This window comes from Parasteatoda tepidariorum, chromosome 6 (genome assembly GCF_982258835.1).
Source record: "Parasteatoda tepidariorum strain Cologne lab strain chromosome 6, Ptep-v5.0, whole genome shotgun sequence".
NCBI lineage: Eukaryota > Metazoa > Arthropoda > Arachnida > Araneae > Theridiidae > Parasteatoda > Parasteatoda tepidariorum.
Genome location: NC_141760.1, coordinates 72528370 through 72555031, shown reverse-complemented (window position 1 = coordinate 72555031; position 26662 = coordinate 72528370). Strand labels below are relative to the sequence as shown.

The 26662-nt window shown below is 29.0% G+C and overlaps 1 protein-coding gene across 3 annotated transcripts in view; it reads right to left on the bottom strand.

The window, feature by feature from the left end:
* LOC107454341 (dystroglycan 1) overlaps positions 1-26662 on the bottom strand; it is a 110746-nt gene that overhangs the window by 66215 nt on the left and 17869 nt on the right. For 2 of the 3 annotated variants that reach the window (XR_015434885.1, XM_016071502.5), the window contains exon 2: positions 5776-5844. The exons of the other annotated variant lie outside the window; for it this stretch is intronic. The gene's annotated coding sequence lies outside the window, so the exon portion shown is untranslated. The remainder of the gene's footprint in view (positions 1-5775; positions 5845-26662) is intronic. 3 annotated transcript variants of the gene reach the window in all.

Sequence of the window (26662 nt, the reverse complement as noted above, 5' to 3'; positions counted from 1 at the left end):
AATATTGCTATATCAGGAAAATGTTCGATATGCCTTATTTTGTTAAACAACTACTAAAATAAAAAATTGTAAAAAGATTTGAAAAACGTGCTATTTTTAGAATCATCATCTCAAAAATTGTTCTTTTACTCCATTTGACTTTTTTCTTCTTAAATAACTTATAATCATAGTTTTAACACACGTTTTGAAGAAATTATGTATACAAATTTCTCCTAATATTTCGTAATAAAAAAACAAAAATATTAATGATTTATTTATACAGTGAAACCTGCCAAGTTGACCACACTTGTAAGTTTTACACCTGAATAAGTTGACCTCAATTATCAAGAACGGAAATTTTCCTACATAATAAAGAAGCAAAACCTTTGTAACTTGACCACCTGTCTATCTTGTATGTTGACCACTGAAATAAGTTAATTTTGTCTAGGAGTATTATGAAATTCTATTCTAAAGCCCTCATAAGTTGACCAGAAAAAAAAATTCAGAAAATTTTCTGTCATTTTGCAATGTATGTTAATATTTCACTTGTTTGGTGAAATAGTGTAAAAAGCTAATCTAAACCTTTTTGTGAGTTGACCATCTGGGGAAACTGTAGGGAGTCAGCTTTTGACCATTTCTTTCATTCATTCATTGAAAACAGGTGTGTTGGTTGAAAAGTTGCTCTTCCAGTTGCAATAGTGAGCAAATAGGCTTGTATGTGTAGTAATAACAGAATAAATTTTAAAGTGTTAAAATAATTTTGTTTTGTTAAAATTTTCAATGTTTTCGTGTTCTGATATTTTAAGAAATTATTTTTATTAAACACTTCACATGCATAACTAACAAAATAATTTTTTTTAAAAAGTTAGTTAAATATTAAATTATTTCTGTGTAACAAATTGAAGTTCGTTTAGGTTTAAACGCATTTCTTGAGATATTCATTTGGCCATTTGCTAAATCAAATTTTTAAGTCAAGTAAAAATAAAATTTAAATGTATAGCAACATGTAGGAAGCGAAAAAGTAAGCAATGTCCCACCCCTTCTATAAGTTGACCACTTGTCTACGTTGGCCACTAAAACAATGCACATGAAGTGGTCAACTTACACAAGTTTTACTGTAATTGTTTCATGGAACCAGAGTAGTTAATTGTTTTCGTAATAATCGGCCTTACAACTATTTAACTTAGATTCTTTGGACTATGCGTCACTTCATGCATGTCTGTCGAGATTGAAATTTCAAAGATAAAATGTAAAAATTACAAGAATGCGTAAGCTGGTTTCAACTAACAAAAAAAAAAGGGACAAAATCGCTGGCCATATAACATTTATTAAGTTTTACAATTTTATCGAAAATAAATACCGTGATTTCTATAAAATTTTGCGATTATGCATCAGAATAGCTATCTCTTTTCAGGTCCACCTTTGCTTGATCGCTTTTTTTTTTCCTTTCCTAAGAAACTCGAAGTGAGGGGCAAAAGCATTTAACCCTACAACTCTTCATAAATTTATGATAACTTATGAAAGTTTGGTTTTAATTCAAAACTGTCATACAAATTACATTAAAACAGCTTTAAAAAAATAAATAATGTCAGATAAAAATTCAAAGATTCTGTAATCTTGGAGAATCAAAAATAATTTATTAATTTATTTAAATTTCCTTTTTAAAGGAAATTTAAAAAAAAAAAAAAAAAAAAAAAAAAAAAAAAAAAAAAAAAAGCCCAGAAAGCAACGCGAAAAATTCCTTTGGTTGCTTAGCAACGAGAAGCACTATCTTTTCCCATCTTGTCATTCATTCAGTTTCTTTATGGTTGTTATATATTATTTCCCCTTCTATGGCGAGGTAATTTGGCATATTTTTAAACCATCGCCAGATATGTAAATCCTTATTGCTACCTAATTTACAACCCAATTTTTTCGATATTTTGTCTACCCCCCCTATTTTGAAGGTCAGGAATCCAAATATGTAAAAAAAAATACATGTTTATTCAGAGAAAGTACGTTTTTGTGTCTGATTTCGTAACTTAATTAATAGTTAGCACTAATTAATTAGCATATTTGAGGTCACCCCCGGGAACCATTAAGATTGACACTTAGATCGTGAAAAACCGATCATTAGAACAAAAGTTATTCAGGGTGATATCTTTTTTTTTTTGCTGACTGTACATGGAGAAGAAGTTATTTATACCTCTCGAGATCTTCATTTTAATAAATAAATAAAAAAATAAATAAAGAGAGAAATTATATGCTACCAGAAAATTTTCGTTTTACAAATAACTTTCTACAAAATTCTTCGTTTGAAAAACGAAGTTGATGACGCCTTTAATTCATAATTCTTAAAAAAAAAAAAAAAAAAAAAAAAAAAAAAAATATATATATATATATATATGTTTTTTTCCCCTAATAAAAATAATAAAAACAGGACTTCACTTCCCCATAATCACAAAAACAAGACACAGGCAGAAAATAATAATAAAAAAAAACGTCATTCTTACAGTAAGATTTTGAAAAAAACTAGTAGATTTGTCAGAAATGTGCAAAAAACAGGATCTTAAATTAAATGTCCAGACAGATTACTAGTTTTTGTGGTTTCTCACAAAAACAGAGCGATTTCTTACATTTAAACAAAATCATAAGCAGATTTTTCACAATTTTACAAAAACAGGACTCACTAAAAAAAAAAAAAAAAAAAAAAAAAAAAAAAGGAACGATCTCCGATCTTTTCATTTCGTATTACCATATAAAGTTAAAGAAACCATTTACCTAAATATCAAGTCAAAAAATGGGCGCTAGATGTCAATAGTATTAAATAGTGGTGAAATTACTTTATTCTAATCTAAAAAACCCAGAAAGAAATCATAATAAACTATATAAAAAAAAAGGTTTTAATAGTAAAAAATGATGCAAATAAAAACCGTAAAATACTTTTCATTGAGAAACTTCATTCAATTACTAAAATAGAAAGAAGAAGAAAAAAAGAGACAAATTCCTGAGCAAAATATTAATGTCATCGCCAAATTTGTTGTCATCTCCCACCATTTGGCAGCTGTTCAACCTCCTAACATTTTTCAGCAATTGTGTCTGATATTTAATTACTGTTTACATACACTTCATTTGTATCAACTAACCTACAAGGGCAGAAATAAAAGAGAAGTAATTATTCATCTCTTCGAGAACCCCCCCCCCCTTACCTACTTGGACAAGTTTCGAATCTTCGCAAACCTTGGAAGAATACCATCTTCTGAGCAGATCAAATTATGAAAGAGAAAACTCATTAGAAAGAATAATCCTCGAGTTTTATTTATATCCTTCAGCAATTTTGGGCTGTATATGGAGTAGTCCTTCATTTTTAAACGGAATTAAGCTTAGTATTTTTTAGAGCCTAGAAAAACAATTATTTATTTTATTTAAAGTTCTTAAGCATTTTGAATTAAAGTGAGATATTTTAGACAATCTTGCTATATTTCAGAAAATTAAATTTAGTTATTTAGCTCATTATATCTTTCAGCAACTTGAGCTATGTATGGAGTAGTCCTTCATTTTTAAACAGCATTAAGCTTAGTATGTTTTAGAGCAAATAGTAGCTTAAAAACTATTATTTATTTTATTGATTTAAAAGTTCTTCATCAATTTAATTTTAAGTTCTTAAGCATTTTGAATAAAAGTGAGATGTTTTGAACTATTTTGAAACCTTTCTGCAAATTAAGTTATTTTTTTTAGTTAAGCGTGTCAAAATGTAAAGTCTATAAACCATCTTTCAATTTTAAACCGAAATAATCTTAACATTACTATTTTTTTTAAAGCCGCCTAACGGTTGAAGTGCTAGACTATTTGAATTAAGGAAAGAAAGATGTTTTTAGACCATCCGACAACATTTCTGAAAATGAATTGACCTAATTTTTAAACCAAACGCCTCAAAATATAATGTCCATAAATTATTCAATTAACGAAACCAAACGTCCCAAAAATTTATCTATAAACTATTATGTTATGACTAAAAATAAACACAAAGCTTCTAGTTTAAAAAATGTCAAAAGTCAAATATTTTAAGGTTATCCTTTATGATGAAAATATCTTTAAAAGTTGTATTTCAAATGCAGTTTTTGTCCTTAAAATAAAGTAGCTAAAAAAATAATTTAAAAAAAACTTAATAAGCAATATAGCTTACAAGTTAATTTCAAAGAATAAATAAGCTATTTTCATAAATAAAGAAAAATTTGAATAACTAGAGCATAAAACTTTTAAAAGGTTAAACGTCATTATAAAAAAATGTCGTTCAATGCAGAACTAAAAACACTTAAAATAATAAAAATAACAATAACCACTTCTATTTATAAGCATATTAATAGAGACCTTAAATAGTTTCTAACTCAGCATTCGAAACCAGTTTAATTCATTTTTTACCAAAATTAACTTTTCAATAGTATTATTTGTTAATTCAACACTTTAAGAACTCGGAATTGCGAAACGTGACGTGAAGGTAATGAGAGTGAGAAGGCGTGTGCGGGGCCACAATTTAATATGGTAATTGAATTCCCCAGAAAACGGATCACTTTATGCTAATACCTTACAAAATGCATTGTAGTTTAACGTTAATGAATGTGGGAGTCTTTAAGGATAGTGAGATAAAAGGGACTACACATTGCGACTGAAGTAAGCGAAGACGACGAGTGCGATTCTAATTTTCTTAAATTAAACGACCGGGGCTAAAAATTGTTTCGAAATGAAATATCACCGAGACAAGATGTTGTGATTTAGACAGTGGAATTTGTAACTTGTAGGGATAAGATTGACGCCCGGTGGCTGAGCGGTAGCGCTTCGCGCTGTCGTACCACAGGTCCTTGGTTCGATCCTTGGGCCGGGCAAGGCCGACTCAGCCTTTCATCCCTTCAGTGGGTCGATAAAATGAGTACCAAGCATGCTTGGGAACTAACACTGGGGGTTCCGCGTTCGGCTGACCACCTGACCGGAACATATGCTCCTGCACCCCAGAGCCCAAGGTCAAGAAAACTGAGATGGGCACAGTCGGCCTTGGCCCTCTTAATGGGCTGTCGCGCCACTGAGTTAGTTTTTTTTTAGGGATAAGATTGGGATTAAAGAACTGATTGATGAGAAATAAATCATGCCATTAAATGAATGTTAGATAGAAAAGAGCTGTTTTAATTTTTTACTCAGTTTTAACATAACGTAATAGATTTAAAATTAATGAGAATACCTCTTAATTACTATATTATATATTATTATATGCATGGTAGTCAAAGAAATCTATTTTCTACAAATAAAGATAATGGAAATGCTTTTGAATTTTAATTTCGGTTTAGATAGTGGAATTTTGTGACTTTAAGCAGAGATTAGGAATAAAGAACTGATTGATGAGAAATAAATTACGCCATTAAATGAATGTTAGATAGAAAAGGGCAGTTTTAATTTTTTTCCTCAGTTATTGCAAAAAAAAAATGCAGATTACAAATGCAAAAATACTATGCAAAAATGCAGATTACGAGTTATATTTTTATTTAAAATATGTAAAAACTTTGTTGCCCATATTTGTTTGTATTATATATGATTTTTCAAATATAAAGTATGTAACCACCATTTTTTTAAACCGAAATTTATATTTTAAGATATTGTTGTTTCTGTGAAAAGGCACAGAAATTTTTGATCAACTGAGTTTTAAGAAAAAGGAGTATGCGGAATTTGCTTTATATAACTACATAAAATTTTGTGATTAAGAATTAGTTTGCTCTACAATAATACATACAAAATGTTCAAAAAATTAAATTGCATAATAGATCTTACCTCTATTGGATTTTAGACTTGAATTGGTAAATTTTGATTTATTCAATGAAATAATCCAAAAGAAATAACCTGTAAAAGAAAGAATTATTTAGTGTTGATTTAACAGATGATAACCAAGTAGCACTGTTATTAAAATAAATTTATTTTTAAAAAATTTATAAAAAGCCTCAGAATTTGTAAGTTTTATAGCATTTTGAAAATAAAATTTCCTCTAAACAATTCCTATCATTCGACACAAGTCGTATTTTCCGTCGTATTTTAAACTGCCAAATGTAAAATTTTACATAAGAAATAATAAATAAGAAAAATATGCTTATATATTGGAAACCAAGATATGAAGTGGCAAAAACTGCTCTCTATAACTAATTTGTTATTTCATTAACTGTATGCGAAAAGTTCTTTGCAACAGGATTTTATAAGATTATTTTTCGTGTAACAGTGGGGTTTTTTTGTGGTTTTTCTCTTCATGTAACGTAAATGCAAGTTACTCTTGAAAAAAAAATAGGCCATGAAGACTAGTTTGTCCTAATGCTTGATATAGAGTTCCCTTGTCAACTGGGTTGGTTTTAAAATTACATGGCCACGGAGTTGAAAATTAATAGTCGTAAACTCGAAAATGGGTTCGGCAGTTCCAATGTCGTTCAGAAAATAAAATTTTATTATTATTATTATTATCTAGAAAGCTTTATTTCATAAGACGAATTAATTTCATACCAGAATAAGAGAGATAATTTCATACAAGAAGAGATGAAAAACTTAGTTTTTCTAAATTACGCATATTATTATACTAAACTCTTAATTAAATATGACATGGTTGTGGAAGAAATAAAAAAATCGAATAAATTGATGTGATTGGTGAATAGCAAAAATAACACTCTCTCGAATCAAAAATTTTTGTTGGCATTCACGCACGACTTTACACACTAGACGCACAAGTGAATAAAAAAATAATAATAAAATGTATAATAACAGTATTTGTGAGATTAGAGTCAATCTGTCAACTCCGGATTTTGCAAAAAAACAGAACACGGGCATCCATAAATGGGGCGTTGACAACAGATACACTCGAAGTTTAGGACCCCACCCTGAATAGGTTGCTTTGTTGCCATTCGGCGGGTGCGAAATACCAGCTGAAACAAATACAAACAGAGGCTAACAAAGAAATTTCTCACGGTGAATATAATCAATTCTTTGTTTAGTTTTTAAATACAATAGATTTTTTTTTCGATGAATGGAAAGATGAAGAGAGAGTAAAGGCATATTTTGTAAGTATTTCTGGCAAAATGTTTTTCTTTCAGTAAAACTAACATTTGCACAGGAGACCATTTGTTGAAAGATGAATAACTCATAAAATATGCTTTAAGAGTTAAAACAAAAAGCGTTTAAAGTGTGATTATTCCTTCAAAAAAAGGGGCAATTAAATCTGATATGTGTAGCAATAAAGAGAAACCACGATTTTTCAAAGATTTAAAAAGTTATTCCTTATCGCCAATAAAATAACATTTATTAAAAAAAGTATTTTAACATTGTACAATAAACACTTGATTACCAAAATGCCTTTATACAGTATTATTTTATAATTACTAAGTATTATACAAAAAGGAATTTTAGTAACTTTAAACAGGGAGTTCCAGGATTATTGGGACAAATTTTAAGGGAAGGTAGGAAAATCATCACAAGGATTCACAATTACATAGCAACCCAGAGTCGGAAACGTCATGGGAAGGTAGTATGACAGGTACCAAACAAAGAGACAAGACTAAGATAATCCAAAATATTTATCGCTTCTAAGATATTGCATGTACTGAAGTAGATGATACGTGAGATTGTCTCAAAAGATGTTCAAAGTTTCAACAATTGCCTGCGCATCCGGTACAGTGGGGTCATGGATTAGCATACTCGCTCAAATAAACATAGATATCAGCAGAACAGACGACTCTTGCAACCAGATCCATTCCTGAATCCACAGATGTTGCGTACACAATACTTTTCAGTGCATCCCCCACCAAAAAACAGAAATCCACACTGTTTAAATCAGGAGAAAGTGGTGGCCAGTGAACAATCGGTCCACAACTCTTAATTCATCTTGTGAAGAACACCAAGAGGAGAAAGAAGACGTTTCCGACCATAGATTGCTATGCATATCTGAATCATTGAGATGTCCCCTACCTTCCCTATAAGTTTGTCCCAGTAATACTGGGACACCCTGTATAATAATTTTAGTAACCTTAAATATTACTACATATACAGCAGAACTTGATCATTTTTTTTTTAAAAAATGAATACAGAATATTAAAGGATTAATATTTTTCGAAATATTTTGAACAAAATTTTTTAGAAAAATAAATGAAATAACTGTTAATCCTCAGGACTTTTTTTTTTTTTTTTTTTTTTGATTTACAGAAGGTAGTGACTTCTATAGTAAGAAAATCATTAACATCTAATTATATAATTAAAGATAAAAAATAATTAACAGGAAAAAAATGTCAAAGGATTGGACTTATTGTTTTTAATTGGACATTTATTATGTTCTGGTCACAAATCCGTAGACTCACTGAAACATTTAGTTCAATTCATCTAGATCAAAAGTCGTAGAAAGAAAAAAAAAACTCTAATATTTTAGGACCACAATAAAATCAGGATCGAGATAGACCAGTTGGTAGGGCGTTGAGCCCATGTTCAAGAGGTCAAGAGTTCGATCCCCGCCAGCCTAAGACTACCATGCACAAAACGGTGACTGATGTACTCTAAATCTATCGGGGTCACAAAGTCCTCCAAGTTCCCATAACAAATCATTACGTCTAGGGATACTGAATCGGAGATATATCGTGCTCTGGTTCAGGTTAAAATTACATTCTGCAAATGTATGGTGTGTTAATGTCCTCCCTGTAAAACGGGCAGTGACGTATGTGTGTAGCAGTCGAATTCTTCGCTAAAGATAGCGCCACTGGAAAAAAAGATGAAGAACACGCCTCTGCCTTAAAAATATGCTCGTCTGCAATGACAAGTGGCATAAGGTAACAACGACGATAAAATTAATATTGCATTAACAGATTGATTTATCTCTGATATTTAGTACTCAGGATGACATGTGCAGTAGGTTGTATCACAAAAAATGGGAAATTTAGAATTTCAAGGATATAAAAAATTTTACTGACGTCACATATTTACAAAAAAACATTAATTTTTAAAACATAATAAGAAACAAATTTTCCTTTTCAAGTTCAAAAATTTTAAGCAATTGGTCTTTCAAAATCTTCATGAAAACCTCAATCTTACTCGCTATATACATAATAATATATCTTGGAATTGAAAATTGAAAAAATGCGTCATTTTAATTGAAACTAAGATTTTCATTTAGATTTAAGAGAGACTAATAAGTAATATTAGTCTCTCTTATACTATAAGTTATATTAGTCTTTATATTAGATTATAAGTTATATTAGTCCTTTTTACTGTTGCTTTACATTTTCGAACGTGGATACTTAAATTTGTTTTATTCTTATAACTGTTATGTTCTTATACTATTTGTTTTATTTTTGATAAAAGAGAAAATTAAAATTGAGTTAATTTTTTAATGTGCATCCACAAAAACTTTCGACAAAACCAGATTTCCTTAAGGTTTGTACGAGAGCTCTTTGTTTTGCCCCTGATCTATCTATTTTTAGGAAGTTGTAAAATAGAGTGAAGCACAAGGCTCATTACTCTATATTTAGAGTATTCTTTTAAAAAGGTGGAGAAATAAGAAAACCTAATCGGACGAGGAAAAAAAAAAGAAGAAAAAAAAATTATCAGTGGTTAAATATATGTATTTATACATATTTAATCAGTACACTTGCTGTCTATATAAGGTGACCAATGTTGTTGTCTCTTTTATTATTTTTTTTTTTATTATTTATTTAGAAGAAAAAAAACTAAAAAATTGCCAACAAAATTTTTGAAAATCGAAATTTGAACGATTTCTAAATGGTGTTCCCCGGAACCCTAGGGTTCCGTGAAAGGGTCACAGGGGCTCCGAAAGTTAGGAATTTTTTTTTAACTACTTATTATTTTTTTAAATTACAAATTACATTTATATCCAATTAATAATCCATTATTTATTTAATGTTTCCGTTACTTTTCCAGATCAAATAAAATTCAACAATAAGGTATGTTTCTCTTATAACCATTTTCAACGTTTATTTTCTTTTTTAATGAAAACCATATTGCAGGTCATTCATTTTCAGTCCATGAGTGCGTTGAAATCAAATTATGAACTAGACTAGACGCCGCTACAGACCTGTGAATTCAACTATCCGACATAAAACCCAACGATTCATTCTTCATTCATTCACTAAATATTTTCAAATTAATATAAAATATATCATTGCATAATTTAAAAATAATTGGCAGTCTTTTGTTAATTAATATATTCTAACGAATTTTGTTAATTCAATCTTGGTGTCTCACGAAATGAAGGTCTATCATTTAGAGTTCCACAGCCAAAAAAATTGGTAACCTCTGCTAAAGCATCACCTTTATAATGTTTCGAACTCTGATTTTCATACCCTAAATTATATTATATTTAGAACTTATTTGTTTGGCTAAAAAAGTTTATTTTTCTCATTAATTACCCAAGTAAAAATAAACACTTAACTTTAAAATGTATCATTTTTCACCCAAAATCTATCTGCAACTTTTCTTTTTAAAAGAAAAAGAAAGAAAATAACAAATTTCAAAGTAGATATCTTTTTACACAAACAATCCAAAGTACTGTGGAATTGAAAACTAGAAAAACAAAAGTCGGTTTCGCCGCCGAATTTCCATATAAGCGTAACGCGAAACGAATTAAGTAAATGATCGAGCAGACGATAAATGCAACGAACCAAAAACCCAAACTGGAGAAAGGAATAAAAAAAAATTTCGTTTGTCGACGCCTTGCTCTGCAAAAGATACAGGAGATATTCAGTGGATGAATTGAAAGGTCAAAAGGGAGTGCCCTTGAAGTGAAGTAAAAGTTCATAAGACAACTTAGGAAGAAAAAAAAGAACGAAATGATAATAGATCTTTGACACGACCCGACACATTAGAGATAGCAGCAAGATTTCAGTGTTATAACAATTTTAACAACGGAATTAGAAAATAGTGTAGAATCAATAATCCACTACTATTGAATTCGAATTAATTATTGTTCAAGAATTAATTATTGTTCGAATTATTCGAATAATACGAATTATTCGAATGAACAATAATTATTCGAATTAATTATTGTTCAATCAGTCGCAGGAAAAAAGTTAAGTATTCCGAGTACACTATTGAATTCAAAGCACATCAAAAGGATGTAAATTTACAAAGTTCATATACAATTCGAAGTAAAAAAATAAAAATTAAGATTTCAGTTTTGCACAAGCTGTCTTAGTAAGAGAAAGCTATACAGTGAACGAAACGTTTCGTCGCAAATTCTCTATCTCCTCCATAACTAATTTAAAGTATAGAAAAAGAGTCCAGGCACACGTAGAGTAAGCCATTAAGTTTCAATCACTGAAAAAGAAATTTTAAAATTATTTCGCTCATAGGCTGAATAGTGGCACAACTCAAAAAACACGTATTTTGGACTAAGAACAGGTATAAATAGGAAAATACACATTCTTTTCAGCAGCAATACTAGCACAACTCATAATTCAATTTAAGGTAATCTTCGTTTAAGCAAACTAAAGCATTTCTTATTCATTTTCCTTAGCAATGAAAACTTTAAACCCACTTATCTCAAAACATGATTTTTTGAGCAATGCCGCTATTGCGACTTCATAAGCGATTTTATGATTACAACGAGCATTTCCTAAATTTTTTTTTATTTTAAAAATGGATCCTTCACAAATTGTTTAATCATAAAAAAAGGCCCTTCAAAAATTATTTTATTTTAAAAACGGATCCTTCACAAATTGTTTTATCATAAAAAAGGGCCATTCAAAAATTATTTTATTTTAAAAATGGATCCTTCACAAATTGTTTTATCAAAAAAAAAAAAAGGGCCCTTCAAAAAAAATTTTATTTTAAAAATGGTTCCTTCACAAATTGTTTTATCATAAAAAAGGGCCCTTCAAAAATGATTTTATTTTAAAAATGGATCCTTCACAAATTGTTTTATCGCAAAAACAGATCCTTATTTTCCCACATTTTCAAAAACAAGACCTTTCGCAAAAGGTATGTTTTTTTTTGTGATATTTCATAAAAGCATAAAAACAGAGCCCTATTTCCACAAACACACAAAATTCTGAGTCGATTTTACACAATTTTACGAAAACAGGACCTTTGACGAAATGGCTACATGCCTCTGATTCGTCAGTCTCCACGCTGTGAATGGCGCAAAAGCACTCAGATCTCAAAAATATGCTCGCTCTGTTAACATGCCGTGTATGATGGTAATTGGTTTGAAAACACTTCCCTGCGATTTTTAACAAGACCTATGACCGCAGCAAATATTTTTCTAATGCAAGCAGCATCGCACAAAAAGAATATATCAAAACAATCAAGATTCGTCAAGTTAGAAAATGAAGGTACTAGGGGAAGGGGAGGTAGGAAACATAAGGAAAATGAAGATTGAAGTATTTGACAGTCCAAGATAATGGCTCTCTTCTAAATCTATTTTGATAAATGTGTTAAAGTTTCATAAATAAAAATTCCGATTTGATTTTGTTGGTTGGTTTTTTAGATCAATTTCAAACTTCCTTCATTTCTGTAAAATTTAACATACCGGCGGTGCAAAAAAAAAGATTTTCTCAGGTAAAAATCTACTTCTTATTTTAATTTTTAATTCAATACTTTTGTTTTGTACAACTTGATAAAAATCTGACAGTAATACTTAATGTTCCTTCAAACATAAAAGAGTCCTATAGAAAATTTTTATAAAGTTGCGGCCCGCCATTTGACTGGTGATTTTAATTACGGCCCCCGGCCTCATGTAAGTTGGAAACCCCTGAGATAGAAGCAACGTAAACTTCTTCTACTTTCTAAAACAGTTCGTATGATTTTAACATTTTATCTAAACGCATTTCAGTTAAATAATAAAAATATAAATATAAGAAGAGCACAATTTTGAATTTTTTTTATTAACAACAACAACCACTGATTATTTGAGGCAAGTCTTAAAAAAAAAAAGGCTATCAAGAAAATAAAATTAATAAGATTGAAAATAGGGTATTCTTACAAAGAAAAAAAATATTTAATTATAAACCAAAAAAAAAACTTTTTATTGCCCTCCAACCAAATCAAATTGTCGATTTTTTTTCCCTTCAAGTTTTCGTAAGCAGTTTCTTTTTTCTTTTTTTTTTTTTAAATGTCCTTTGTAAGTAAATACCTTCAATTTTATCCTGTGGCAATTTTTCATCAAAAACAGAGTATCAGCATTTCAGTAGATTGAAAGAGAGGAAAAGAATTTAATCGAAAATTCCGTTTTCTTCGCATTCTTTCACAGCAAATGAGAAATTTAAAAGTACATTCTTGAAAATAAGTATGATCGAGAGATATTAATTCTCCTCTCTTTTATAATAAGGTATAATGAGAATAAGTATATACAGGAATTTTTCTAATCTATTTACGGTGATTTTTTTTCTTCTTTTCAAATCTAGTTTTTAAACTGGGATTTCATCATGCATTACTTCAAAAAAAAAAAAAAAAAAAAAAAAAAAAAGGATTTTTTTTTATTGTAGAAAAAATAAAAGCTTTCGTAATGAGTTACGTAAATTGCGAATTAAATTGAGTAAAATTTTATTAATCTTGTTTCATCAGCCTTATTCTTTAATTAAGTATCTTTTAATACTACAGTTTTAAAAAGAATAAAAAAAGATATTTTTTAGTTATATTTCAATTTTAGTTTAAAGGCTTATAATTGCAGCTTCTTTTATTTATTGCACATTCAATTTTCTGAAATAGAATAATCTAAAGTTGAATTTAAAATTTACTTTATTCCTTTTTTTCTTTTTAATAAAAGTATCGTAGAAAAATATATAATACAGTAAACTTTTACGTGAAATCAAATTATTAAATAACATTGAAATCAATTTTCGTAAAAAGATTTAAAAAAAAAAAAAAAAAAAAAAAAAAAAACAGCTTTTTGTTAATCAGTGGGTCATGAAACTTAAGACTCCATAATTTCATGCCCAACGGCTTGAAGGCGACTATGTGGTCTGCGTTGCGCAGTGACCACTTCATTCCAGGACAAGCGATCGGAAGCTGGGTGAGCTTCAATCCTCCCTCGGAGAACGAACCACAGTCAATCACAGATCAGTATCTTAACCATTATGCCATCGACTTTTTCTTCTTAACTAAAAACTGGTATCGTTCTTGTTATATTAAGTAATAATCAAGTTATTTTCAATTTATGTAAAAAAAATAATAAATGAATTCATTTTTGTCCGCGTAAGACAAAAAAGAAGAAAAAAAAGTTGTGCGATCCTGAACTCTTTTATCACGATTTAAATTATATTAAATCACATAAAAACAAAGTTAATGCATCGCAAAAATATTTTATGCAGTTCAGAAATGTAACGAGTTTTAAATGATATTCATTACTTTGAAATAGAATTAATGAGCTCACGACGTAACAAATATCGGCTATTACTTAAAAAAGTCATAATAAAAATTCTTGCAAGGTTAAGTTATATTGAGTAAAAAAAAAAAAAATCTTTTTTCATAGCGATTTAAATTAGATTTGTTACATAAAAACAAATTTAATGAATAGTAAAAATAATTTGTGCAGTCCACGCGCATGACATTAATTCTTATATCCCAATTTTAATTATATTATTTATATATTACAATAAATTTAGTGAATTCACGTTGAAACAAATATCTGTTATGACGTTAAAAAAAAATAAAAAAAAGACAGTAAAAATTCTCTTAAAAGGTTGCAGTAAGGTTGAATTAAGTAAAAGAAGTGTTAAAAAAAAAAAAAAATAAATAAAAATAAAAAAGAAAGAAAGAAAGAGAGAGAGAATCACTTTTATCGCGCTTAAATTATATTAATCACATAAAAACAAGCTTAATAAATTGCAAAAATAATTTGTGCCGTCCATGCAGATGTGACTAATTTTTATCACGAGTTAAATGATATTAATTACATTGAAACAAATTAAATGAGCTCACGACTTAAGAAAAATCGGTTATTGCCTAAAGAAGAAGTCACAATAAAAATCATTGCAAAGTAGGGTTGAACTAAGTGGGAAAAAAAATCAATAACTACTACTAAGTTACAATACCAACAAAAATTAGTATCATTTCCGTTACCAAAGAAAAAGATTAGAAGTACCTCATTAGGGTAAAGAGAGGGAGAGTAGATAACGCCCAAGATAAAACAGAAAAAAAGCAATTCTAACAATTCATCAGGTTTGTAGAACAACCTGAAAAGAACCAGGTTGCAGAAAAACACAAAAGAAAAAGAGGATAAAAATCCGATATCTGAAATCCATGCTTTTAGCACCCCCGCAATCCTTCTTTCTTTTACAATTCCTTGTTTAATGTAGTCTTCGCATCGACTTTCCCTGGCGACGCGCTACACTATTCTTTAATTAAAATTTAAAGTTTCCGATAAAAAACGCTTCCTTTGTTGTAATTAATTTTCAAGGCAATATTTTACATTTTAGTTTACCTTATTCAAGTGTGAGAATTTAATAAAATACGAAACTTAAAAAAAAAATTTCAAGGCAATAACATCGTTTTTGATAGTATTTATACCATTTTTATTGTTACTAACCATTGGCATTGTTGTATTTTTTCTCAACAGCTAAGTTTTCTAACAATTTTTTATGTTTTTTCTTCATGGGAAAAAAAAAAAAAATACAAAAATACAAAAAAAAAAATTTTAAGCATTTAGTGCAAATTAAAGTTTCATTACATGTAAAAACTGATAAAAGCTGTTATCATTTGATACTAGTAAAAGCTAAGTATTATACAGATAAAAAAAATTTATCATTTAATACAAGTTAAAAATATCATACAGCAATTACTGCAATCATTTGATTAAAATAAAAACAAATATTATACAGATAAAAAATTTATCATTTGATACAAGTTTAAAGTATCATACAGATAAAAACTACAATAATTTGATTAAAATAAAAACTAAGTATTATACAGAAAAAAAAATTATAATTTAATACCAGTTAAAAGTATCATACAGATAAAAACTGCTATCATTTGATTCAAATAAAAGCTAAGTATTATACAGATAAAAAATTTATCGTTTGATACAAGTTAAAAGTATCACACGTATAAAAACTGTAATAATTTGAATCAAGTAAAATCTAATATGAAGCAGATATAAGCTGTAATCATTTGATACAAGTAAAAACTAAGTATTATGTTAGTAAAAGCAGATAGAAGTTGTAAATATTTAGAATAAAGTATTAAAATTGAGCAGTTAAAAGCGACGAATATTCAGCAGTGCTGCACATTACGTAGAATCTAAACTGGAGAATGGAGTATGATAATATTTAAAAATACAATAAACTGTGACAAGTTTGTACAGTACGTAAACGACATTATGTATCCTATATAAGCGGATCAAATTGTGTTATAAACGAAGTCTGACGGAAATAAAAGGAAAACGGAAATAAGGAGGATCTATCAATGAGATACCTCTATATCAAAAAACCCGTGTTTACCTAAAATAAACAAACCATTTGAATAGATTTATAATTTGAATTTTAAAGACTGTTGAATTAATGTAATAAATATGAATTAATGTAGTAAATCAAACTTATGTACGTTTAAATGAAAGAAAATTTCTAATTAAAATTTATACACAAGGGGAAATAAATGTATTGAAAATAAAAGTTTTCAACAAAAAATAGCTAAGAATTGAATTGGAAATTTCCAGAAGTAAGGAGAAATAAAAAATATTGTCTAATTAAACATTCGAACCAATTAATAATATTCAAATGGCATAAAGAATTTTTTTTTAACATTTTGATCGATAGATTTCAGGTATGAAATTAAATGAAATAAACTTTTTAGACATAAAATGAAACAAAAAAATATTCCAAATCTGTTAATAGCGTTCGTAAAATACTCTTGTAGGTTGTCGTAAAGGAAGAGATCCCTTAAGACCTAATATTGACGTTGTGCCTATATACTTAACAGCATAACGATGCATTTTATCAATACTAAATATCTTTATTACCAATTCCGCTAACGGAAAAAAAATAATCTAAAAAAACTAAAAAAAAATTTGTTTTACATACCAAAAAGGAAAGCCATTATTTCTGCGCAGCTAAATTTATCGCAACAATAGCTGAGAGCACCGAAAAATCCATAATATATGAGATGCCTTAAAAAATGAAAGTCCAAATCGCTTATCTTCTTCTCGAGCGAAAGATTTCTCTGAGAATAACGATATGCGTTCGAAAAAGCATCCGAAAAACCACCACAAAATCTGTATTTGAAGAGACAGATTCAGTGAATCGAATTTAAGCACCAGTCATCCGGCAAATATTTCCGGGGCATAACTTACCACAAGTCATTTTGCAACAGCTGACTGTTACTCAAGGAAGGGGGAAAATATTCTAAAATCATATTTTAAATAAAATGCCATCAAAATGGCGCTGGAGAGATCAATATGGAGAAAATTTCGCTAGAATGAACAAAGAAAGTAACCAGCCGAATAGCAGCTTGGACAGTTGCAAGCATAAACATAATATAACAAAAGAAGGGAGGAAAAAAAACTGGAATTTTTGTCTCTGCTTTTTCCGACGTAAGAATAGTCTGCACGCACATCCATCTGAAGGAAAAGACCATGACGGATCGATGCGATCAATCCAGAAAAAGAAGGTGCCAAATCGATGACGTCGAACATTGAAGAATGTACCTTCGAAAAACTGATGACTAGAAAGCCAAAAACAGGAAAGGGAAGAGAAAAAAAATTATCCCAGGAAAAACAAACGAGTGTGTTACAACTTTGAGGGGAGCCCACCAAACAAAGAAAAAAAAAAGGCACAGATGGAAATAAAATGTGAGCTTTAGAAGTAAGATTAATAGTTATTTTCTTAGGACTCCAACAAGGGAAAAGTCCACAAATAAGTGGGACACGAAAAATGCATTAAGAAAACTACCAGGAAAAACATTCTGTTTCTTTTGGTTTTACTTAATATCGGAAAAATATAAAATTTTAAATTGATTTGTAGGGAGGAGAAGACATGTTCGTTTTGTAAGCTGGTAAAATTGGATATAAATCACAATTTGCGATGGTTAAGATCAATGGAGGACATCACAATTTGGCTCATTTTTTGATTCATTACGAAAATACCGAAGCTTATTATTGAAGATTGATGTTAGAGATAAATAATTTTATACAACAAAATAATGTCCAATTTCTTTTGCTCTTTAAATCAGGGTTGGAGTTTTTGCCGGCAAAAAGGGGTTTTTGCCAGGACAGTGGCAAAAACCTGGTAAAAACCGGCAAAAACCAAATTATCTAAATTGCTGATTAAATATTATTACAAAATACTTAAAACAAATTTAAATCAATCATAAGGAATAATAATTTTAATACATTACATGAAAAAATTATTTTTAACATATTAATAATTAATATAATGGTAATAATTTTTAAAAGATTGAAAGTTTGTGATCTCTTTTCATTTTAGAATCCTAAAATAAATGTTTTTTTACAAATAAATAAATATTATTATTTGCATAATATTATTATTTATTATAAAAAATTATTATTTGTACAATAATTAACTACACATATTGATAGATATTTTATGTTTTAAATTATAGTTATATTAATTTAAAATAAGTTCATTTCACTGGAAAAAAAGAATAATCACAAATTTTCCAATCAATAATGTTTTAAACTACTAAAATGATATATTATTACATTATCATTTAATTATGGAATAATAATTTTGTTAATTTTTTTGTAATTATTAATATTTATAGTATATATTTCAATTTTAGGAATAATTTTGTATCAAAAATGTGTTTTTGTCCTCTCATCTTGGAAAATATAGGTTTTTGCCACTTTTTGCCAATTTGCTTGGCAAAAACCTGTTTTTGCCAGGACGGTTTTTACCGGTATTTACCATGGTTTTTTCCACCTGTGGCAAAATCTTGCCAACCCTGCTTTAAATACATGACTTTCAAAGTTAATTTTAAATCAAGGCGAGATACTGAAATGTATTGTTTACTTGCGTAGAAAAAAAAAAAAAGTAAAAAAAAAAGTACAAAATGAATGAAAACTTTATAATGCATACAAAAATATATTTCTTAAAATAATTGTTTCAATGCAAAATTTATTTCTGAACGTTTACAGATATTTCGAATTTAAAATATTTTATAATTTAAAACCCCATATATTTTAATTAGTATATTTTAATTAAATGTTTATTCATACTTAAGTTTTTTAAATAAATAGCTTTAGTGCGAATATTTATTTATTTTTTAACCAGAAGTAATTTTTTTTTAAAGAAAGTCTAGTCTGCTTCCAAATAATTTTAATGAGGCAAAAAGAGAGAGACGTAGTGCATCTTTTTCTTTCCCTCTGAAATTTTTTTAAAACTGACTAAAATTGGAAAATTTTCACATTTTTCTGGGCTTTAGAAATTTAGATGTAACTTGAAAAATTTGAATTGGATTAACCATTTCCGGAACAGCAATTTTCGATTGAAAATTTTGATCAGGCTGGACCTAAGCAAGTTCGACTTTGGACAGTACATTCTAAGTGAAGCGGCATACTTTAGCTCTTTGTCGTTTAATACGAAGTGGTTACTAAACGTTTAAAAACAATTATTTCTTCGTGGTTTGAACCATTTGCAGAATTAGTGTTGCTAGATTGGCTGCACTGTATCGGAAAGGGTTAATGATGATAAATGATGATGAGATAGAGAAATTATAGCTCCTCACAAGTTTTTTTTCTTCTTCTTTTTTTAAAAAAAAGATAAGTAAGAAGTATTCACATTTGCTACTAAGATATTTTAGATACATATTAACGAAATATTTTTGACAAATATTCTAATTAATTCCACGTGTAACTAGCGGGGGAAAAGAGAGAAATTATCTTAAATATTTCTTTAACTGATATGATAGATTTTACTTCGAAAAATTCTAAAAATTATTTTCAGTTTTACGCTATCAATAATATAACAAGTAGCATTTTTAAATAAGGTTAAATAGTTTTTTTTTTTTAATTCTTTATTTCTAATTTCTTAGTTTTATACATTTCCATTGATTATTATTAAAGGAAGAAAAAAAAAAGACACTTGCAGATTTGAAGATTTATTTAATTATTTATTTTTTTCATGCAAATCTTTGAAACACAACTTCTTTCTCTCTCTTTTATGATTTACAATAAGACTTTCTCTCCAAATTACAAAGCAAGTAAAACAAGGCGCGTAGCCAGATTTTTCAACAAGAATAAGCACCTTTTAAGCACTCAAAAAATATTTTTAATCACTTTCCAAAAAAAAAAAAAAAGATAATTAGGATCTGTGCAGTAATAAAAAAATTTTTTTCTATCATTTAAAATTCTTAATTTATAAGCATAAAATCAATAAAATTCAAAAACATTTTCAAAAACTTTACATAATCATGATAAAATATAGTTTCTGATAAATATTGCAGAGAAAATTGTGCAAATCATGCATTTTTTGTAATTTAGAACGACAATCGACACGGCAAGGAAAAAAAATCTCTTTTTTGAAGATAGAAAATTAAGCACTTTTTACAAACCACGAATAAAAAAAGCACCTTTAAGGGTTTTTAAAAAACGCAAACCAAAAATAAGCACCTTTTAAAAACTCTACGCACCCCGTAAAATTATATAAACTTTAACAACACAAAACTTACCATCAGCAAAATTCCATTATTATAATAAAGAATTACTTCAAGATGAAAACTGCATAATCCAACTCGGTCTTAAAAGGAATGTCACTTCAAAAAATATAATACCGCAGCACAATGTAACGAATCACCGTAACATAAGGCGTAGAATTATTAAACTTTACAGCTTCTAAAACAAGAATAAAATAAATGGGAGAGAAGAAAGAATAAAAAAAAGTACCATCATGTGAGCAATTTCCCACGAGTTAATATCTCCAACAGCAACAGCAGCCGAAAAGTACAGTCGCGAAAAAATGTCAGCTGTACATGTCATAGAATGAGACAAGCTTCTAATCCCCTTCCACATGGTGCAAAAAAACACCAGAGTAAATTTCGGGAGGGAGGAATATGTTGCTAAATGCATTAGTGCATACCGAAGACTAAATTCCGCAGATTTGCCAGTTATTACAAGATGTTATGACACGTGAGCGTGAACTTAATAAAGGTGCGAATCCATGCGAGGATAATTTGCTGCAAGCCGTTGTTTATGTTGCAGTTTCCCTGGAAAAAACTAAAAGCTTGGTGGGTTTTTTCTCAGATCCTGGAGCTAGATAAAAGTTGGTTTAATAAGGAAGATTTATTAAGAATATCTCACGAAGATTTTTTTTTCTCTCGTTAAAATGTGAATAAAAAAGAAAATGATTTTTTTTTTAATTTTTAATAATGAAACAACTTAGAATTTAATTATTTATTTAAAGTCACCTGAGTGCGAGGGGGGGGGGGAATTATATTACAACGTCAGAAAAAAAAATTTATTTGAAAGTTGGTAACTAAACCTACGTTACAAAATCTAGTCTAAGATTTTCTAGAGCTAAATTTTTGAAAGAAATAATTTTATTCAACTAAACTCATACTAATTTCCACCGATTCAATTCACATTTAAGAGGTGTATTTAAAATTGCATTAAAAAGATTACATAAGTACGAAGGATTAATTGATTTTACTGCATAAGTTTTTAGAAAAAAGAATCAGATTTCGATCATTTTGATGGAATGATGTAATAAGGACCAACTGTAATTCTCATTCCCAACCAACCAGTCTTACACAATAGGAAAGTACAACGGTCATGCTATCAACATCTCGTAAACTACAAGCCAAAAAGAACCATTGCTACAGAAATCAGTCCTGCTATATTGCTGTATTATGAAGGATTGGTTTGAGATAGGTACGGAAGACTTCACATCAATTGCAAAAAAATTTAAAAAAAATTGATTTGAGCCACCCGTCATTTAAATCCTATTTTTGCACAATTGGATCCTATTTTTGCACAATACTATGAACTGCTATAAACGATCTATCAACAATTCAATGAGTCAGAGCCAAGAAGAATCAAGGCTTTATTACGAAGAACAGGTGGCCAAAGGTTCACAATAAAGTGGTAGTTCAGTAGAGCTGTAATTGACTAACATAGCCACAATTGCCAGTTGGTGATACGAAAATGTTAGGAGACATTTTAAAACCGTTCAAATTTCCAGGTGATCTGTAAGTCAACCGTCAGAATTATTATTAATTTATTCAACTAAATTCTTAAGGTTTTCAATGGGACAAACATTTTGTAAAGAGCTTCCTCAGGTTTCTGTACATTTTGTATACAATTCTCACAAATTCATTCAAATGTCCCTGAACATGTCTTTTTCTCCATAATACATCAATATTGAATTGTAGTTGACGTGACTCCATCTCATCTTCTGGATTACATTGGTGCCTCTGTGAGGCAACTGATGAGTGATGGAGAGACTGTCTATGACTTGCTGATGCGACATGATCTTCTGGACTTGGTCTAGGGCTCTAGACCAAGGGGATAAGCAACAACAACAACAGTTGACGTGTTCAAGCAACAAGGAATGTGCGCAAAATTTATAGCGTCCACTTTCCCATAGCATCCGAAGGTTGTGGTCAGTTACGACTTCTTTTCTTACTTCTCATTTTTGTTTTGCTTACCTGGTATACACATAATGTAAAAGAACAACACGTTAGTTTAATTATTGATATGTGTTTATCTAATAAGAATCGCCGAAAACAAGATATTCTAGGAAATGGCGAAATAACTTGCACTTCCATCTTTATTATCACTGAAGACTCACTCATCGTTCTTATCACTGATCAAAGTTATGAATGAAAATCAAATAGCTACTTCGCTAGATAAAATATATACACATTTCCTGTGATAAGAAAAAGCAGGAGGATTAGACAATGGGCATTATCTCACCAAATATAAGGAAGAGGCTTTAAACACATCAATTGAAGTAAAACTTCTTCCTTTTTTTTCTTACTAATTTTAAATCGCTGATATTTCATTATCGCTCCAAGGTTGATATAAATTTGCATGACATTGAAAAATAAAATCGTTCTTGTAATCATTCAGGATTAGAACCAGATACCATGAATTAAGTATTAAGTGTTTTTAAAACGAATCAATTCTGTCGTTCACAGCATGGTTTGAAAAAAAAATCAAGCATTTTTCTTCTTTTTTAAAGTTTTTTTTACAAGAAATAGGAACAAATAAAAAAACTGGACTTTTATTTAATTTTATTCAGTTCAGTTTTTTTTGCTTTAAAATTATTAAAGGTAAATAAATAATTTTAGTTTGTAAAAGGGATATGAAATTTTCTTAACTCTTTGCGGAACAGAAAAATTGCGAGTGATTTCATTTCAAAATAACCGGATCACGCCATGGTTCCAAAATGACATCACTACGTGTGGGCTTTCACAGAAGATTTCGTTTTCACGTGTCCTCTGGACCTATTTCCTTCTTGTAAATGTTTACTCAGTATTAAATTTCAATTTCATAACTTTGACTCAAATAGAAATTATTAAAAAACTGAGAGAATTGTAAATAGTATTTTTATTTCGAACAATTTTAATAATTAAAAAGATATATTTTAGTCGTCTGCATTATACATTTTAATATTTGTAATAGAACCGAACAAAATACAGTTAACAGTCGCAGAATTTATGTTTATTACCTATATCAGGTCTTGTAAAAACTTAACCCCAGTAATAGTGTTATTATTTTTCTTACTATCAGTGCCTATTTAAAATCCAGTAAATTTAATTATTGTTTTCTTTCTTTCAGCCATTTCTTTTATTAAAAAAATTAATTTTTTGAAGTATTAGGCTGAAAACCGCGTTTGAAAATAATGTAGTTATATATCTTAAGAAAGTAATAAAATCAAGAATAAGTTATTAAATAAAAATAAAGAAAATAAAAATAATAACTTGCTAAAATGCAACATTTTCAGCAAATTTTCGAAAATTGCGTCAACGCCAAACGATACATACGATCTCTCTTCCCAAAAAGTAGTGATGTCATTTTCGATCACTAGCATGATCCGGCTACTTTGAAAGGTTGGGAAATTTTCGGTTGTAAATTTTAGTCAGGTAATACATTGGCAACTACAACCGCAGACAATGTATTTTTATTGCAAAGACTTACTTCATCGCTTTGTTGCTCAAAGAATAGTGAAAAATTGCGAACTTTTAGAAGCAAATAGCTTTAAATTTCCAGTGGTTTGTAACATGTTTGGGATTAAATGTAATGGCAACACTGCACCGGAAATGCTTAAATCAAAATGTTTAAACTTATCTAGCTGCTTCCCTGACAATAATAAATATAACATTGTAAATGTATAATGACTTCCGGTGCTATAATCAAGTTTTTTATTTTTGACCTTGATAAAAAATTTTAAATTAAACGGAAATTTTTTTACAATGCAGATAAAGAAGAAATAGAAAATACTCGGTATCATATGCAGTACAATCTTTTTATGTCAAGCATCTAGAAAAGAAAATACCTTGGAAAAAAACACATTTTATTCCATATTTATACTAAAACTACTCTGATAAACCACTATACGCTAAGCCGGGATAGCTTGGTTGGTAGGGCGTTGGGTTCATATTCAATAAGTCGTGAGTTCGAAGACACCTCGGGTAGTAAATAGTGACTGGTGAACGTTAAATTTGTCGTTTAAATTGTTAAATTTGTCACAAAGTCCTCCATGTTCCCGCAACAAATGATACCTCTAGGTAGGGTACTGAATTGGAGATTGACCGTTCTCTGGTTCAGATCAAAATTACATTCTATGGGTGAATGAATGAATGGGTCCGCCCTATAAATGGGCTGTGACAAGTGTGTGCCTGAAGTCGTACTCTTGGCCATAGACAGGTCCACTGAAAAACAAAAAACGCACCCTCAGCCTTAAATTCGCTTTGCCTCACCAAGCAGGATTGCTTATATTGGCTAGTGGCATTAAAAACAACAACTATGCATTAAAAAATATCTGTTGGAAGCCTCACAGTTGTAAAGTTGATTTAAAAAAGATATTTTAATTTTAGTAAAAGAAACTTAACAGTTAATTATTTTTAATTACTTACATAAAAAGACAAGGTATTATCAAGCTTTAATTTAGCAAGTTAAACAGTACATATTCCTCAAAATGCTATTTTATTACATTACAAAAAAAATTAACTATTTCTGCAGACAATTTGTTAATAAATAAATTCCAACGTTATAATTCATGTTTTGCAGTGGTTAAACTTTAAAATAAACAAAAATACTTATTTATTAAACAACAAATAAAATAATTAGAATAAGTAAACAAAAATAATAATCACACTATAATTTCGATTCGATTGAGCCTATTATTTAAATTTCTTTGAGGACTCTGATCTAGTTCAATATTTATATAATAGCATGTAATCATGTATTTATTTAAACTTTCATACATTGAATGTTTTAAATATACAAAAAAAAAATTAACATGCTTTATGGTTTTGTAATTATCATTTTAGGTATCTGACAATTTTAACCGCTTCTGACACTTGTCATGTCAAAAACCAACCCCTATATATCCTCATTTATAGTGAGTTCTGGCAATTAAATTTTTAATAGATTTATATTATTTAACTGATTTAATTTGTCTAAACTCATGTTTTTTTTTTAATTTGTTCAACAAGAGTATAAAATTACGATTGAATTATCAGGGTAATTGACGAATTCTTTAGTGGAAAAAAAACCGCATTGGTAGTTATTTATTCATTCATTTTTGTAGAAAACGGGAAGACGCAACACTTCCTAGAAGAGAGAAGGCCTAGGCACAGATCAATTTAGTAGTCCGAAGCAACGAACATAAACTGCGCAGTGGGGTAAATAAGAAAGATGTCATTACGTTTGGATAACTAAAGGTTTATGGTACTTGTTTATGGTAACCTGTGCTTCCGATGGTGCAGCAATGATGGTAATACAAAAGAACGAATTCCTTTCAATTCTCAGTTTAACCCTATGACGCAGATGGGACAAAGGTGTCCCTTTTATATATTTTTTTACCTTGACGCTCTAATTAAGAGCAAAAATATATTCTGCGATTTTTCACATATGAAAAACAGTCTCAGAGTTATTAAAAATTTGTTAGATTATCGCAATAATGTTTGTACTAAAATATAAAATCCAAAAAAAGTAGTAGTTTTAAATTTTTTTTTTCTATTCATATTCGAAAATTTATTAATCGTAGATTTCGTAAATTAAAGAAATTTCAATGATTAATAACTGTTTCTCTTAGAGCTAAAAAGGTGCAAATTTAGAAAAAATATTGTTTGGAAGTGAGCCGTATTTTGAATATTTAAACGTTTAAAGCAGAAAAAGGCACAGGTCTTTCAAAACCATTAATTATTTTAAAAGCTAAAATGTAATATTTTTCGACATAATTTTTTTTTATGCCTAAATTAATATAAATTAAAAGTGTGAATAATATGTTTAAATAAAAATTCTGCCTCAAAGGATTAGAATGTAAATAATCACGTTAAGATTTTAATTAAAAGAGACAGTATCCTCTCCATAATGTAATGTAAATAGAACAGACACACCGCCGATACTTTAGTTTTCACTGATTAAATAGAAAACCCGCATACTTAATTTTGACATAAAAATACAGTGGTACTTTTATTTCTTAAATCTACATTTCAAAGAAGAGGCACTATAAGAATATGCAGTCTTTCATTAGAGAAAACGAATAATCTTATTTAGATCAATAAC